This window comes from Choloepus didactylus, chromosome 23 (genome assembly GCF_015220235.1).
Source record: "Choloepus didactylus isolate mChoDid1 chromosome 23, mChoDid1.pri, whole genome shotgun sequence".
NCBI classification, from domain to species: domain Eukaryota; kingdom Metazoa; phylum Chordata; class Mammalia; order Pilosa; family Megalonychidae; genus Choloepus; species Choloepus didactylus.
In genome coordinates, this window is record NC_051329.1 from 18742228 (window position 1) to 18758584 (window position 16357).

At 40.3% G+C, this 16357-nt stretch overlaps 1 pseudogene; it reads right to left on the minus strand.

Moving 5' to 3' along the window:
• Positions 1–13746: 13746 nt before the first annotated feature.
• LOC119519289 lies at positions 13747–15108 on the minus strand (annotated as a pseudogene).
• Positions 15109–16357: the final 1249 nt, after the last annotated feature.

The following is a 16357-nucleotide window of genomic DNA, read 5'->3' on the forward strand; positions in this document are numbered from 1 at the left end:
CTGAACCACACAGACTGTGAGTAGGGTAGAGGTTTTTATCAGTTAGCTTTAGGTTCTACAAATGTAATCAAAGAGTAACAATGATAGTGATGATGATGATAACACTGTAGTCTGTGCAAATGATTTCTCCTCCCCTTTTTTCACTGAGCACAATGTTTTTGAGGTTCATCCATGCTGTAGCATGGACCCATACTCCATTCCTCTTTATTGCTGAGTAGTATGGATAAACCACGTTTTGCTTACCATTCACCAGTTGATAGACATTTGGATTGCTTCTGTGTTTTGACTATTATGAATTAAGCTGGTACAAACATTCATATGCTAAGTCTTTGTCCAGAGATATGTTTTCATTTCTCTTGGTTAAATACCTAGAAATGGGATTGCTGGTGAGCAACAAGATTTTAGAGTTCTTATTTATGACTCTTCTAAGACCCAGAGGGAGGGCTGTGCTTATGACTTGACTCTGGCAATTCTTTCTCTATTAGCTTAGGGTTTCTCAAACTCAGTGCCATTGACATTTTGGGTTGGATAATTCTTTGTTATGAGTGTCTGTCCTGTGCGTTGCGGGATGATCGTCAGCATTCTTTGCTTCTACCCGCTAGAAGCCATTGCACCACTCCCCTTCCCCACCAATTGTGGCAACCAAAAATGTCTCCAGACATTGCCAAATGTCCCTGGGTGGGGCGGGTGAAAACATCCCAGGATCAGAACCAGTGTGTTAGGGAGGTTATGCCAATCCTGCTTCTGACCTGGGGGTATTTAGTGGCTGAGCACACACTTGGTCTACACTCAGAGAAAGTGTATTGGATCTTGTCTTGTAGCACTCAGCCTTGACATCCTACTTGTTACTTTATTTAATGTGTTCCATATTAGCAGTTCTCTTGTGATTTGGTATGTGTGTGTGTTCTCACATTGAGCCAAGAGAAGAAGCAGAGGATTACAGATGGCACCGGCTGTATTCTGTCTACTTAATTCAGACCAGTTGTCCCAATGGTATTTATTTCAAAAGTATGGGTTTAAGACAGCATGAAATAGGTACTCCGAGTGTTTAGATAGCTCCACTTCCAAGAAACACAAAGCAAAACAGAGTGGATATTTGTTGGTTTTTGACTGCCAGGTGTATAATTCTCTTTTCCTAACAGCACCTTGCTTTTTTAACTGAGGTAAAATTAACATAACATAAAATTAATCATTAGCCATTTTAAAGTGTACAATTCATTGGCATCTAGAACATTCACAGTTTTATGCAACCACCACCTCTATCTAGTTACAACACATTTTGTCACCCCGGAAGGAAACCCTATATCCATTAAGCAATCACTCCCCATTCCCCACCTCTGCTCAGCCCCTGGTACTTTCTGTCTCTATGGTTTTGCCTATTCTGGATCTTTCATGTAAGTGAAATCATACAACATGAGGCCTTTTGTGTCTGGCTTCTTTCATTTAACATAATGGCTTCACGGTTCATCCACGTTGTCACATGTATCAGAACTTCATTCCTTTATATGACTGAATAATATTCCATTATGTGGATAAACCACATTCTGTTTATCCATTCATCTGTTAATGAACATTTGGATTATTTCAACCTTTCAGCTATCGTGAATAGTGTTGCTATCAACATTTGTGTACAAGTAACTAAGAGAATACCTGTTTTCCTGTTCTTTGGGGTATATACATAGGAGTAGAATTGCTGGGTTACATGGCAATTCTGTTTAACTTTTTGAGGAACTGCCAAACTGCTTTCCAAAGTGGCTGTACCATTTTACATTTCCACCAGCAATGTACGAGAGTTCCAATTTCTCCACACATCCTCACCAACATTTCTTATTTTTCTTTTTTTTTTTTTCCTCTGTATTATGGCCAACCTAGTGGGTGTGAAGTCATGTCTCATTGTGGTTTTGATTTGCATGTCTCCAATGACAAATTACATTGAATATCTTTTTAGGTGCTTGTTGGCCATTTCATATATTCTTGAAAAAATATCTATTCAAATCCTTTGCCCATTTTTAAATTGGGTTATGTGTCTTTTTGTTGTTGAGTTGTGGGAGTTCTTTATATATTCTGGATACTAGATCCTTTTTAGATACATGATTTGCAAATATTTTCTCCCTAAGAGTCCAAATGCATTCTTTTGTATATGGACATCTAATTTTCCAAGCACCATTTGTTAAAGAGACTATTCTCATCTCATTGCATGTACTGGTCAACCTTATCAAAAATTAACTAGCCAGAGATGGATAGGTTTGTTTCTGAACTCTCAATTCTATTCAATTAGTCTATATGTCTATCCTTATTCCAGTACCATGCAGTTTTTATTACTGTAGCTTTGTAGTACATTTTGAAATCAAGAAGAATGAGATCTCCAATTTGTTCTTCTTTTTCAAGATGGTTTTGGCTACTCAGGGCCCCTTGGAATTCCGTATGAGTTTAAGAATTGACTTTTCCTTTTCTGCAAAAAAAGGCTACTAGAATTTCAGTTGGGATTGCATTGAATCTGTAAATCTCTTTGGGCAGTATTGACATCTTAACAATATTAAGTCTTCCAATCCATGATCACAGGATATCTTCCATTTATTTAGGTCTTCTTTAATTTCCTTCAGCAGTATTTTGTGAGATATACTAAAAAGGACACAATCTCAAGCAGCCAGAAGACCTTGGGTTGAATCTGAGAATGATGCCAACGCTATGGAAGTTAGAGAGGAGAGCCAGAAAGAAAGGTGCTTGGGAACATTCTGGGAGCTACTGGATCAAGCCTTTCCTGGAGCATATTACATGCTTTCAGTTATGTGAGCAAATAAATAAGAAATTCCCTATATTGTTTAAGCTATCTGGAGTTAGGATGCAATAAAAAAAATCCCAACTGATAACCTTCTCTTACAAGGATTAGCTGCTACTTTTTGGAGGGAATAACCAAATGGGGAACTTCATGTTGTGTGCCACTGGAGAGATCTAACTCCCAAAGCAAGCTTTGCAGGCTCACGTGGCCCTGTAAGGGACATTCACAGACCCTCTGTGAGCCCCTTCTGTTACAGAAACCACATCTCTTGTCCAAGCCCTTTAAGAGAACCTATCAGAGGGCTCTACACAAGCAGAAACTCAATATATTTCCTGGTTGACTGGACATTTTCATTTTAATTTAGTCTTTGAAAATCATTCCCATGGTTTGGGTCTCTAAATTTGAAGAGGTAGGAACGGTCAAACAGAGTGAGTGCCTCAGGGCTCATTCTAGACTCTTAAAACCTTCACAAAGCTCAGAAATGCTTTTTAAAAAATCATCTCTAGCCATTTAAAAACATGACTCTCCTTTGTACAATGTTGACCCAAGGGCTCAACTTACAGGTTTTAGGAATGATTTTGGACCTCCAAATATGACTAGGTTATAAGGGAAGAATATCTGATCTTGTGAGAATCGGTCAGATTAAGTTCCTTCTCTTAATATTGCTAACTTACAAAAAGGAAGGGTGATTTCCATTTTATGGGAAGGCAAGTTGAGGTATGTGGTTGTGATGCACCCAACTGTAGAATGACAAGACAAGGACATCACAACATTAGTGGGTGCACTCACATTGGAAGCTGCGCTGAGCTCTTAAATCACCTTTGTGATTTATTTTGATGTGATAAAGTGATGTATTATCAACCTGCCTAGACACCTAAAAATAGAACTGGGGGCTCCTGAGGCCAGGATGAGCAGCCAAAAAAAATGGGGGTGGAGGTGCAAGGGCATTTTAAAATTATAAATCTAGTTACATGATCAGAACATGCATTACACTGACATAGTGCAGGGACCTCATTAGTGGTTCACTTTTAGAGTTATTAAAATTGTCCAAAAATGAATACTGCTGCTCCACAGTTCTACAAGTAGAATCAAATACCATGAGTAAGTATGCAAATTAGTGGGTGTTCACAGGCCCCGGGTCCAAAGAAAATAAATCAAACAGCTCTCCTAAGATAACACTCAGTAAACTTTGCCTTTCCCTTTTATTAGCATTCAGTTCAGTTTAGTTCAACAAGCATTTATTAAATGCCTACGACATGCCCAGCACTGGGCATTTCATTTCCATTCTTACAGTGGTCAGCTATCACTTCTTTTCCTCTTTAAGCTCTTCCAGATAAGAATACTATCTCACAAAGGCTTAAGTGAACAAAGCACATTTTACCCAAGCTTTTGAAAGGGAAGAGGAGGAGGCTTAAATTATTCATTCCACAGCAGACAATTTAAAATCCCCTCACCCCCCACTCCCCACCCCCCAATATCCTCCCTCCCCTGTCACAGACTGGGTTCCCAGGAAGCAGACCCTGAGATGGAGATTAGCATACAGGACATTTATTAGAGCGTGCTTTTGGCATCAGAGCTGTGGAAGGCAGAGGAATAAAGCAGAACTGGAGAAGCTGAGCTATGATGCAGTCCCATCAAAGGCCTCAGCCAACCCCATGGAGGTCTGGCGCTGCAATGGCCCTTCAGAGTTGTCCCAAGGGGCTGGGCCCTTATACCCCCTAACAATCAGTCATTGAATGTGTGCATCCAGGGAAGGAGGTGTGACCTTGGGCAAGGCACTGTCTTTAGGAGAGACAGTCCCCATAAGGAGGTGACAGCTGAAGGCTGTCAATCAACAGAACTCCCAGCAAGTGGGAGAGAAAGTAAGTACTTCATTCTTGAAGAGGTTCTGGGCAGTAAATCACAATGTCTACCGTACCTCCTTAGTCATGCAATAAGAAGACATACAATAAGAAAACAGAGATTCTATCTTGGCTTTATCAGTAGCTGGGTAACATCAAGCAAATCGCTAGTTGATGAGACTTCAGAGAAAGAACCACATCTGCTTTATTTATCACTGATTGTGCAGCTCCTAGGATAGTGCACAGTACATAAAACTTTTAGTAAATATTCTCTGAGAATAAATCAATGAATGAGTAAAAGAATGAATAAACTTTGCCTGAGCTTTGGTTTTCTCAGGTTCATACTGAATTGGAAAGGATAGACGAGGTCAGTGGTTCCCAAAGTGATGGACCAACAGCTTCAGCATCTCCTGGGAACTTGTTAGAAATGCAAATTATTGGGCCGCACCCCAGATCTACTGAATCAGAAACTCTGTTGGAAGGGTCCAGCATCCCGTGTTTTAACCAGCCCTCCAGGGGATTCTGATACATGTACAAGTTTTAGAACCACTGGGCTAGGTTATACAAAGGTAACAGTCTCAAAATTTCAGTGGCTTCATCCTACAAAGGTTTGTTTCTTGTTCACATCAAATGTCCATCTTGTGTAGACAAGAGGGTCTGATCATGATGGTCATTCAGGGATTCCAGCTGATGGAATGGCCACCACTTTGAAAGCTGTTGGTTGCCATGCCAAAGAGAAAAAAAGGAGTGGTGAATCATAGACTGGCTCTGAAATGTCCCACCAGATGTGATGTCACTTCCACTCACAAGTCATTGTCCAAAGCAAGTCACATGGCTCCAGATAACCCCAAGAGAGCAGGGAAGTAAACCCTTGTTGCAAAGATTGGCAGTCTGTAACAAGCTTTTTTTTGCAGGTTAAATTATATGTAGAGCTCATCTGATTGGCTCAATGGACAGTATACAGAGGTAGACACTGTGGGCCTAAGAGTCCAACTGCCAGAGTTCAAAACCCAGCTCAACCACTTATTACCTGTGTAATATGAAGTAAGTTCTCTATACCTCTAGTATCTTATGTTAAAAATCAGGATAATAATAATACCTGCTTCACAGGGTTGTTATAGTGATTAAATAAAATAATACTAGTAAAATGCTTAAAGCAATACCTACACATAGTAGATATGCAGTAAGTATAAGCTATTCTATTGTTGCTGGTTTTAAACTTAGAATAAAATCCAAACTCTTTACCAATGACCTATAAGACCCTTCTTAAACACTGCACACTTCCCCCCACCTCATCTCCTCCACCCCTCCTCACTCACTCACCACTCAAAAGCCATGTTGGCCTTCTTTCTGCTTCTCAAATACCCCAAGCTTGTCCCTGCCTCGGGGCCTTTGCACTTGCCATTGCCACTGTCTGGAACTCTCATCCACTAGCTCTGCAGATGACTAGCTCCATCTTGTAATTCATTTCATGGTTCATATGTGCACACCTGTGGGTGATTGCATAAACCAAGATTGGCCACCCCCAGTTATTTATCCTTTCCCATCACCCTGGCATTTTTTACTCTCTGTAACCACCTTGTTCACCTGTCGACTAGTTTATCATCTTTCTCACCACCCTAGAATGTCATTTTCCTAAGAGCAGGGACCTTGTCTGTCTCCTTAGACACTGGAACTTAAGCACCTAGAACAATGCCCAAAACCTAAGTTGGTGTCCTAAAAATAAATACAGAATGAAGGACTTGGAATTCTGCTTCCTTCTTGAGATATTGGCACTCTGCTCCATGAGAAGAAAACATCTTCTCTATGAACTTGAGATAACAATGGATTTCTGCAGCAGAAACATTTTTCACATTACGTAAAAGGATCCAAAAGTGCAATGCATCTGGGAGCCGTGTGCGGAGGAAGGAGCCATTTTTAACGAAGGGCTCGCAGGGTCAGCGTTCCAGCTGATCCACTTTCCAGTCTCGTCACAGATGCCTGGCAAAATATTGTATTAGCAGTCAAATTAATTTTGCACTTTACTGCACTACAACTATGCACAATGTCCTAATGATTATGTGTTGATGCTCTTCCAGGAGAAAATAACATTAGGTGTAGGTTTTAAAACTTTCTAATTTCAGAAGAATCACAAGCTCATTACATAAAATTCAGAAAATACAGAAAAGCACAAACTGTAAAGAAAACACCAATCCTCCAAACAGAGGAATATTTTAATTATGGACTTTCCAGTCTTTTCTCTATGAATGTTTTAAAAATGAATCTCTACCATATGAACTGTTTTGGAGATGAAGTTTTCCCTTAGTGATATATCGGGGATACTATTATTAGTTTAATATTCTTCTACAAAAATGTTTATATATTATTATCTATTTAAATAATTTTAAATTATATAAAACTACATGCCCATGGTAAAAATTCCAAATAGGACAGAAGAGAACAGGAAAAAAACTTCATCCCATTCCTACTGCTGAATTTTTCTTGTGTATCCTGCCAGAATATTCTGTTTATACACAAATGGAATCACATTATATTGTTGCTCAGCAAATTATAATTTAATGTAACAATTTCTTTCAGACATCTTTCTATGGCTGCATGGTGTTCTACTGTATAGATATGCAATGTCAGTTTTTAACTAGTTTCCGCTTGAAAGACACTTTGAATTATACATAATGATTCAATGTTCTCTCTATATATCCCCCCACCCCCACCTCCCTCTGTGTGTGTGTGTCTGTCTGTCTGTCTGTCTGTCTGTCTCTCTCTCTCTCTATATATATATATATATATATATCTTTCCATCCATCCATCCATATAGAGAGAGAGGTCCAATTGGCAGTATCTAATAACGTTTAAAATGCCTATCTGCAAATTTTTAGGTACAGAATTAGTAAGTCAGTAAGGTACTACTGGGGATTGAATCATGTCCCTCGCAAAAGGCATATTCAGTGGCTGTGATCCTATTTGTCAAAAGGACCTTTGAAGATTTTATCAGTTAAACTGTGCTCAAATCGAATGAGGGTGGGCCTTAATCCGACACGCGTGAAGTCCTTTATAAACAGAACGAAATTTAAACACAGAGAAGCCACAGGGGCAGCTAGAAGCTGGATGTCAGTGAAACCCAGACGAGGAAGGAGAAGACACTGCGGCATGCACTGCCATGTGTCAGAAAAGCCAAGGACCAAAGGAAAACCTGCAGCCAGCCCCAAAATGCCACAGTCTTTGGAGAGAAAGCATTGACTTGCTGATGCCTCAGTTTGGACTTCTCCTAGCCTCAAAACCATGAGGCAATAAATTTCTGTCATTTAAGCCAACCCATTGTATGATATTTGTTTTAGCAGCTAAGAAACTAAAATAGGTACAGAATTAATAATGCATTTTAAATTTCATTAGGTACCGCCAAACTGCCCTCCAAAAAGGATGTACCAACTTTCACTTTCGTTGAGTTTATGAGAGCACCTACTTCTCTATCCTTTTGCCAATGCTGTATATTATCAATTTTTTACTATTGGTTAATCTGTTAGGGGGAAAATATTTTGCTGTTGTTTGAATTTGCATCTCCCTAATTGCTAGTAAGCTGGATTATGATTTCATATATATGGATATATTTGGATTTGGATCTCTTTTTCTGAAAGAAAACTGTCCTTTGTACAGTTTTCCACTGGGTTGTTCATGTTTTTCTTATTGATGTCTAATCTCTTTTTTGACTAAGGAAATCATGTTTTGCAAATGTAAGAATTTTTTACAGGCTGCATAGTAATCTATTATAAAGGTGTGGCAGAATTTATGAAATTGGTATCTTGTTACTGATTATATATGTTATTTCCAATTTCCTGGAAAATGAGCAATTTTCAACTCTGGTAACACACAGAAATCACCTGAAAGGTTGCTATTATTTAAATACTGAAGTTCTCCCCAGAGATCCATTCTGATGTAATTCATCTCAGATGGGGACCTGACACCTGTAAACTGCAGTATACAATCTTAGCATTGTCGACACTTTGGATCTCATAATGCCTTGTTGGGGGGGGGGGGGTCAGACTTCCTGTGCATTATAGGATGTTGATCAAAATCTGTGGCCTCTACCCACTCGATGCCAGTAGCACCCTCCCCCTGAAATGTGACAACAAAAAATGTGTCCAAACATTGCCAAATATCCCCTGGAGGCAAAATGCTTCCTTCCTCCCCACCCCCACTGCCCCAGTTGAGAACCACTGATATACTGTTTTTAATTCCCCAAGTGAATTTAATATGCCACCTGCAGCCAGGATTAAGAACCACTGGTGTAAATAAGGCTGCAGTGAACATTTTTAAGCATATAACATTGCATACATCTCAATTATTTCCTTAGATAAATTCCAAAGGTGTGCACATCTTAGGTCTTTTGATGCGGTTTTGTCAATTGCCCTTCAGAAAGATTATTCTATTTATACTCCCATCACCAGTGAGTGAGTCTTCTCCTCCCCTCACCCTTGCCAATTTTGAGCATTATCATTTGTTTAAACCAATCTGATAGGTGAGAAATAAACTCATATTTTAAAAGGTTACATTTTATAGGCTGCATTAAAATCAAAACCTACTGTAGAATATACCAAAGATGACATTCAGATCAATCTTTCTCATCATGTTGGCTGGTTGATTCCACCACCTGTGAAAGCCTGAGGGTACAGATAAATTTCTATGGTGACCAAGCTTCAGTGGTATTCTGGTATATGTTTAACAACTGGCTCTCTGCAAGTTAAAAAACCAAAACCAAACAAACAAACAAACAAATAAAAAAACACAGCAACCTGATTTGTTGTGTTTCCAGATTTCTGTGGTATAAATACTCCCATCGCGACTAATTTCAAACTGCCAACACAAGGTCACTGAATGTGGAGATGGGAAGAAATGCACATAATCTACTCTTGCTGGCTCCAACTGTTGAAACAACTGGCAATTCAGACCCAGGTCCTCCATCTGATAGTGATTACTTAACCTATTTCTGTTAGGTCAGGTCCACATTAGCAAATTGTATAATAGGCAATTAAATAATAAATTTGGCCTGTGCTTTCGGATGGAGCATTGCAAATTTTGAAAAAAGAACAAGGATGGTGGGTAAAGACAAGGGCCTAAGTCATCAAAAATACTTATTCTCAGTGCCCAGTTGACTAGAATATAATCAGATCACCACTTTGTGTTGTATAACCTGGCTTCAGAGACTCTATCCTTGACTTTGACAGTCTCAGTATAACCAGCCTGGAGCGTCTCCCTTATATTTCGGTGTCATATTTTTCTTCCATGAACTGGGGAGGAAAAGAAGTATGTTATTTCACAAGGGGGCCGTGCAAAGCAGTCCATAATCATCAGATACTGCAGAAAGTCTCCCAAGTCATCTGCCCCACTGATTAACATGAAGCCACGGAATGACAAATAGGCAGACTCCAGCTCAGCCTACACTCAAGACAATCTCCAGATCTTAATAATCATCGTGCCTAGCATGGAATAGAAATGCATAACTTACCGAGCAGTTTCCCACGGACAGCAGTCAAAACAGGAATGAGTTTTCCACTGTCCCAACATGAAAAAAAGTAAGATATAAAATCAAATTCCAGAGAGAAAATCACCTATTAACTACAGCAAACATTCAAGTCTATTGTTCAGGAGCTGTTTAACCAGTTTAAGAATTCCCTAAACTCTGGTTTAGGGTAGGGTCTGGTCATCTTATTTTTAAACTCTCTGGATAATTCTAACATGGAACCAGTCTGAAAACCATCATAAACCAATGGCCCCCAAACTTAAACATGTATCAGAATCACTTAGAGAAACTTATTAAACATTCAGGGACCTGGTTCCCACCCCAGAAGTTCTAAAGCTGTTTAACCAGTTTATGAATTTCCTAAACCAATCCTCAATCATAACTGAAAACCAGAATCAGGGAGGTGTTAAAAAATGTAGATGCCTGGGCCTCATCCACAGGGATTCTGATTTAATTGGTTTAGGGTGGGGTCTGGTCATCTGTATTTTTTTATCTCTCTGGATAATTCTAACATGCAACCAGGTCTGAAAAGCATCATAAACCAATGGTCCCTAAACTTTAACATGCATCAGAATCACTTAGACAAACTTATGAAACATTCAGAAACCTGGTTCCCACTCCAGAAGTTCTAATTTGATGGGCTTTGGGTAGGATCCTGGAATCTGCATTTTAAACAAACATTACAGGGAATTCTGAGAAGTCTGATGCTCCCTTCCTCAGTTAATTTGTCTTAAAAAACCTTTTCTTTCTTGTAGTAATCAATATGTCCAAGTGCTGATTGTGGTGATAAATGTACAACTTTATGATGATACCATGATTGTACACTGTGGATAAATGTATGGTATGTGAATATAACTATAAAATTGTAGGAAAAAATATATATAGGAGTAAAAGTGTTGGAGAAAACATGGTGAGAGGGATGTACCTATCTACTGTTGATGAGCAGGTAGAATGGTATAGCCTTTCTGAAGGTCAGTGTGGTGGTTCCACAAAAAGCTAAGTATGTGGGGATTATAAGGTCCTGCAACCTCATTATGGAGTATGTCATTTGAAGATCTCAGAGCAGAGACATGAATGGACATTTGCACACTGGTGTTCATGGAGGCAGTAATCATGATTTGTAATGGGTGGAGGTGATCTAAGGGTACATAGACTGAGGAACAGAATGGTGAACTGTGGCGTGTGCATACAATGGAATATTGAGCAACTATGAGGAGTGAAGCTGTGAGACACACAACGAGGTGAATGGATCCTGTACACAGTATTTGAGTGAAGTACGCCAGAAATAAAGGCAAACACTATAATGCCTCACCAATATGGACTAACTACAATATGTAAACTCAGAATTGAATCTTAGAGTGTAGCCTAATGTGGACATGATTATTGTAATAGTCCCTAGGTTGTAAGCTCTTACAGCAGTCAACTCGATTCCTGAATTGTAATGCCTATTTCTAAACTTTGAGATGCTGATCCCTTAGTGTATAACCTGATTGGTCTCTGGAACAATGCATATCTCTGAGACACCTGAAACTCAGAGCTAAAGCTTGGCAGTTATGAATGTCAGTATTAGTGCATACAGCAACTGTTAAAAAAAAAAAAAAAAGCTGAAAAAGAGCCCAGACTTCAATTGGTGATATGAATGAAGCAGGTCTGGTTAAGACTAGGGCAAACTGGGCCAAAGAGTAAAGGTCGAAACTGACTGTGTTTTAAAACTTCAACTTCTAAGTAAGACCAAGGGAAGAGATGTCTATTTGGTGCAGGATCTATATTTTCTAAACAGTATAACTCTACAGTTGGTTTGTTCAAACACCACAATTACATGGAACTTTGAATAGGAAGTGAGATATGGTAGGTTAGTATAGGTTAGAGTGAAATAGTGACACATCCCAAAATAATTTGGGCAGAGAATAAAAAATATATTTACAGCCTCTCCACCCCCCCTGCCCCGAGGAGCTGGGGGAAGGTGCAAAAGTGTTGGACTTCCTCACCTGGACTGGTGTTGATGTTGTCACAAACATTGGGACTGGTGGTTTGATGTGCCAAGCCCTCGATTGTGGGACTTGTCCTTATGAAGCTTGTTACTGCAAAGGAGAGGTTAAACTTGCATATAATTGTGCCTAAGAGTCTCCCCGAGTACCTCTTTGTTGCTCAGATGTGGCCCTCTCTCTCTCTAACTGAGCCACCTCGGCAGGTGAACTCACTGCCCTCCCCACTATGTGGGACCCGACTCCCAGGGGTGTAAATCTCCCTGGCAACGCAGGATATGACTCCCGGGGATGAATCTGGACCCGGCATCGTGGGATTGAGAATATCTTCTTGACCAAAAGGGGGATGCAGAATGAGATGAAATAGTTTCAGTGGCTGAGAGATTTCAAATGGAGTCGAGAGGTCACTCTGGTGGACATCCTTATGCACTATACAGATAACACCTCTTAGGTTTTAATGTATTGGAACAGCTAGAAGTAAATACCTGAAACTACCAAACTCCAACCCAGCAGTCTGGACTCCTGAAGACAATTATATAATAATGTAGATTACAAGGGGTGACAGTGTGATTGTGAAAACCTTGTGGGTCATACTCCCTTTATCTAGTGTATGGATGGATGAGTAGAAAAATGGGGATCAAAACTAAATGACAAATAGGGTGGGATGGGGGGGATGGTTTGGGTGTTCTTTTTTTACTTTTATTTTTTATTCTTATTCTGATTCTTCCTGATGTAAGGAAAATGTTCAGAAATAGATTGTGGTGATGAATGTGTAACTATATGATGGTACTGTGAACAGTTGATTGTACACCATGGATGATTGTATGGTATGTGAATATATTTCAATAAAACTGAATTTTTTAAAAAAAATTACAGGGAATTCTAAGAATTCTGATGCCCCCTTCCTCAGTTAATTTGTCTTAAAAAAAAAAAAAAAAAAAAAAACACCTTGCCCAGTCATATTTGCAAGAGAGGAAGAAAAAGAAAAGAGAAAGGAGTTGAGACACGAATCCATCAGTGTTGCTATTTCCTAGCAGTCAGTCCAAAGCTCATTGAGTGAGCTGCATGAAGCTATTAACAATAAACAGGTTTGGGATGATGCACACAAACACCCATGCTTCCATGCAAACAGCTACTATGTAGCCACTACTATTCACTAGTATGGCTATACTGATTATTAAAATGTTGAAATATTTCCCTACCAATTAGTAAATAGCTGTTCCTCTCGAAACTCTATATCCCCCCCTCCACCCCCTGCCACGACCACCCAGAGCCCCTCCAGGGGGTTGGGGTGGACTCTCCCCACCAACCAGACACGAGAGTATCTCAGTTTTCTGAGTTATGATTGGTTTAGTCAATATGCCATATTGTTGTTGACTATTTTGAACATCACCCCCCATGCCAATGCACAACAATAAAAGTGTGATACTAAAGCTTGTACAAAGCGACATGGAAAAATCTTAAGCCAAATGGGAAAGGAACCTTCCCTTCAAAGGTTTTACAATGCATTGTTATCACTAACCAGCCTTTTACTATTAAACTTAAATGGCCAATTGAGACAAACAGTTCTGAGACTGTTCTCCCACCACTAAGACTGGAGTGGCAGGTGTTATGGATAATATTCATTTAGCCTTCTGAGCTTTCTAGGCAGACTTGAGTGACCTCGCCAGCTCCAGCAGCCTTCCTGTCCACTGCCTTAAAGACACCACAGCCACTGTCTGTTTCACATCAGAAACAGCAAAACAATTTAGACTAGGAGAGTCAGAGAAGCTCTCAACACACATGGGCTTTCTAGGAGTCATATCAACCATGGCTGCATCACCAGATTTTAAGAATTGGGAGCCATCTTGCATGTTCTTCCCAGAACAACCATCAATCTTCTTCAGCTCAGCAAACTTGCAAGCAATGTGAGCTGGGTGACAAACCATCACAGGCGCATAAACAGCACTGATTTGGCTGGAGTGGTTCAGGATAATCACCTGTGCAGTGAAACCAGCTGCTTCCATTGGTGGGTCATTTTTGCTGTAATCAGCCACATTGTCACAATGAACATCTTTTACAGACACGTTCTAAACATCAAAGCCCCATTGTCCCCAGGAAAAAACTTCACTCAAAGCATCATGGTGCATTTCAACAGACTTTACTTCAGTTGTAGCATTGACTAGAACAAAGATAACCACCATGCCTTGTTTGAGAATTCCGGTCATCACTCAGGTCATGGGAACTGTACCAATGCCACCAATTTTGTAGACATCCTGGAGGAGCAGATGCAAGGGCTTGTTAGCAGGATGAGTAGGTGTCAGGATGCAATCGAGAGCTTCAAGCAATACGGTTCCACTGGCATTGCCATCCTAAGGGGTGAATTTCCATCCCTTGAACCAAGGCATGTTAGCATCTGGCCCCAGCATGTTGTCACCATTCCAATCAGAAATTGGCACCAATGCTACCATGATGGAGTTATAGCCAATTTTCTTAATGAAGGTGCTGACTTCCTTAACCATTTCTTCATATCTTGGCTGGCTGCAGGGTGGCTCAGTGGACCATTTTGTTAACGCCAATAATTAGTTGTTTCACACCCAGTGTGTAAGCCAGAAGGGCATGCTCACAGGTCTGCCCATTCTTGGAGAAACCAGCTTAAAATTCACCAACACTAGCAGCAACAATCAGGACAGCATGGCCTGAGATGTGCCTATACTCATGTTTTTGATAATCTCTGTGTCCTGGGCATCAACGATGTTCACAGAATACTTGCTGGCCTCCAATTTCCACAGGGAGATAGTGCTGATACCACGCTTTCAGGGTATCCAACACCCAGGCATACTCGAAGGAGCTCTTTCCCATCGCAGCAGCCACCTTTTCAATTTTTCTGATGGCTCTTTTGTTGATTTTACCACATTTGTAGATCAGGTAGCCAGTAGTGGTGGATTTGCCTGAATCTACATGTCCAATGACGACAATTCTGACCATATGAGTCTTTTCCTTTCCCATTCGGCTTAAGATTTAGCAGTGGTTTTCACGACACCTGGATTCTGGTGGCAAACCCATAGCAAAAAATCTGGGCTTTGTATTATTTTTGCAATTCTCCTGGAAGTTTGAACTTAATTCAAAATAAAAAAAAAAAAATCAAAACAACAAAGATAGGTTGGAAGCAGGTCAGGAAGGAAATTGACTGCCATGTTATATTTAGCAGGTATTGCTGTGTTTCTCAAAATATGGCCCAAGAACTGCCCACAGACAAATTATCTGGGTGCTTGTTTTTTTAAAATGCAGATCGCAGGTCTCCATCCAATAATAGAAGAATTGGAAGCTCATCTCTGCACTGGGACTCAGAAATCTGTACTTGTAACAAACTCCCTGGTTTGAGATTCACTGCTAATTTAGACAGTAGGGAATGGTCCAAGGATTGAGCAGTGGTGGGAAATGATTAGACCAGGATCAGAGTAAGATTACTCTGGGGAGTGAGGACTCTCGAGAGACAGGGAAACTAGCCAAGAAGCTGTGGGCGAATTCCAGGCACGAGACTCAGGCCTGAAGTAGGTCGGTGGTATTGTGAATGGAGGATAGGAACTGGACTTAGTCATGGGAGGTAGCATTCAAAGGATTTGATGAGTGATTGGATGTGAAGAATGAAGGAGAGGACAAAGGACATTACTGGGACATAAGAAAAAATTGGAATTTAGACTATAAGCTTTATATCAATGTTCTTTCTTGAATTTGATAACTGCACTTAAGGTGGTTACATAAGTGAATATCCTTGTTCTTCAGAAATGTACATGGCAGTATTAAGTGTTCAAGGAGCATGATGTATATGACCTACACTCAGGTGTTCATAAATTGGATGAGTAGATAGACAGATAGATAGATGGGTAGATAGAATGATACTGCAAAGGGGACAAAATGTTAAAATTGGTGGGTCTGGGTATCTGGGGTGGGGGTGTGCTGGTTTGAATGTATTATGTCCCCCAGAAAAAGCCCTATTCTTTGATGCAAACTTGTAGGGCAGACATATTAGTGGGGATTAAGTTGGAACGTTTGGATTAGGTTGTTTGCATGGAAATGCACCCCACCCAACTGTAGGTGATAACTCTGATGAGGTATTTCCATGGAGGCGTGACCACACCCATTCAGGGTGGGCCTTGATCAGTGGAGCCATATAAATGAGCTGAGGGGCAGAGGGAACTCAGTGCAGCTGTGAGTGACATTTTGAAGAGGCGCGACAGCCAAGAGGGACACTTTG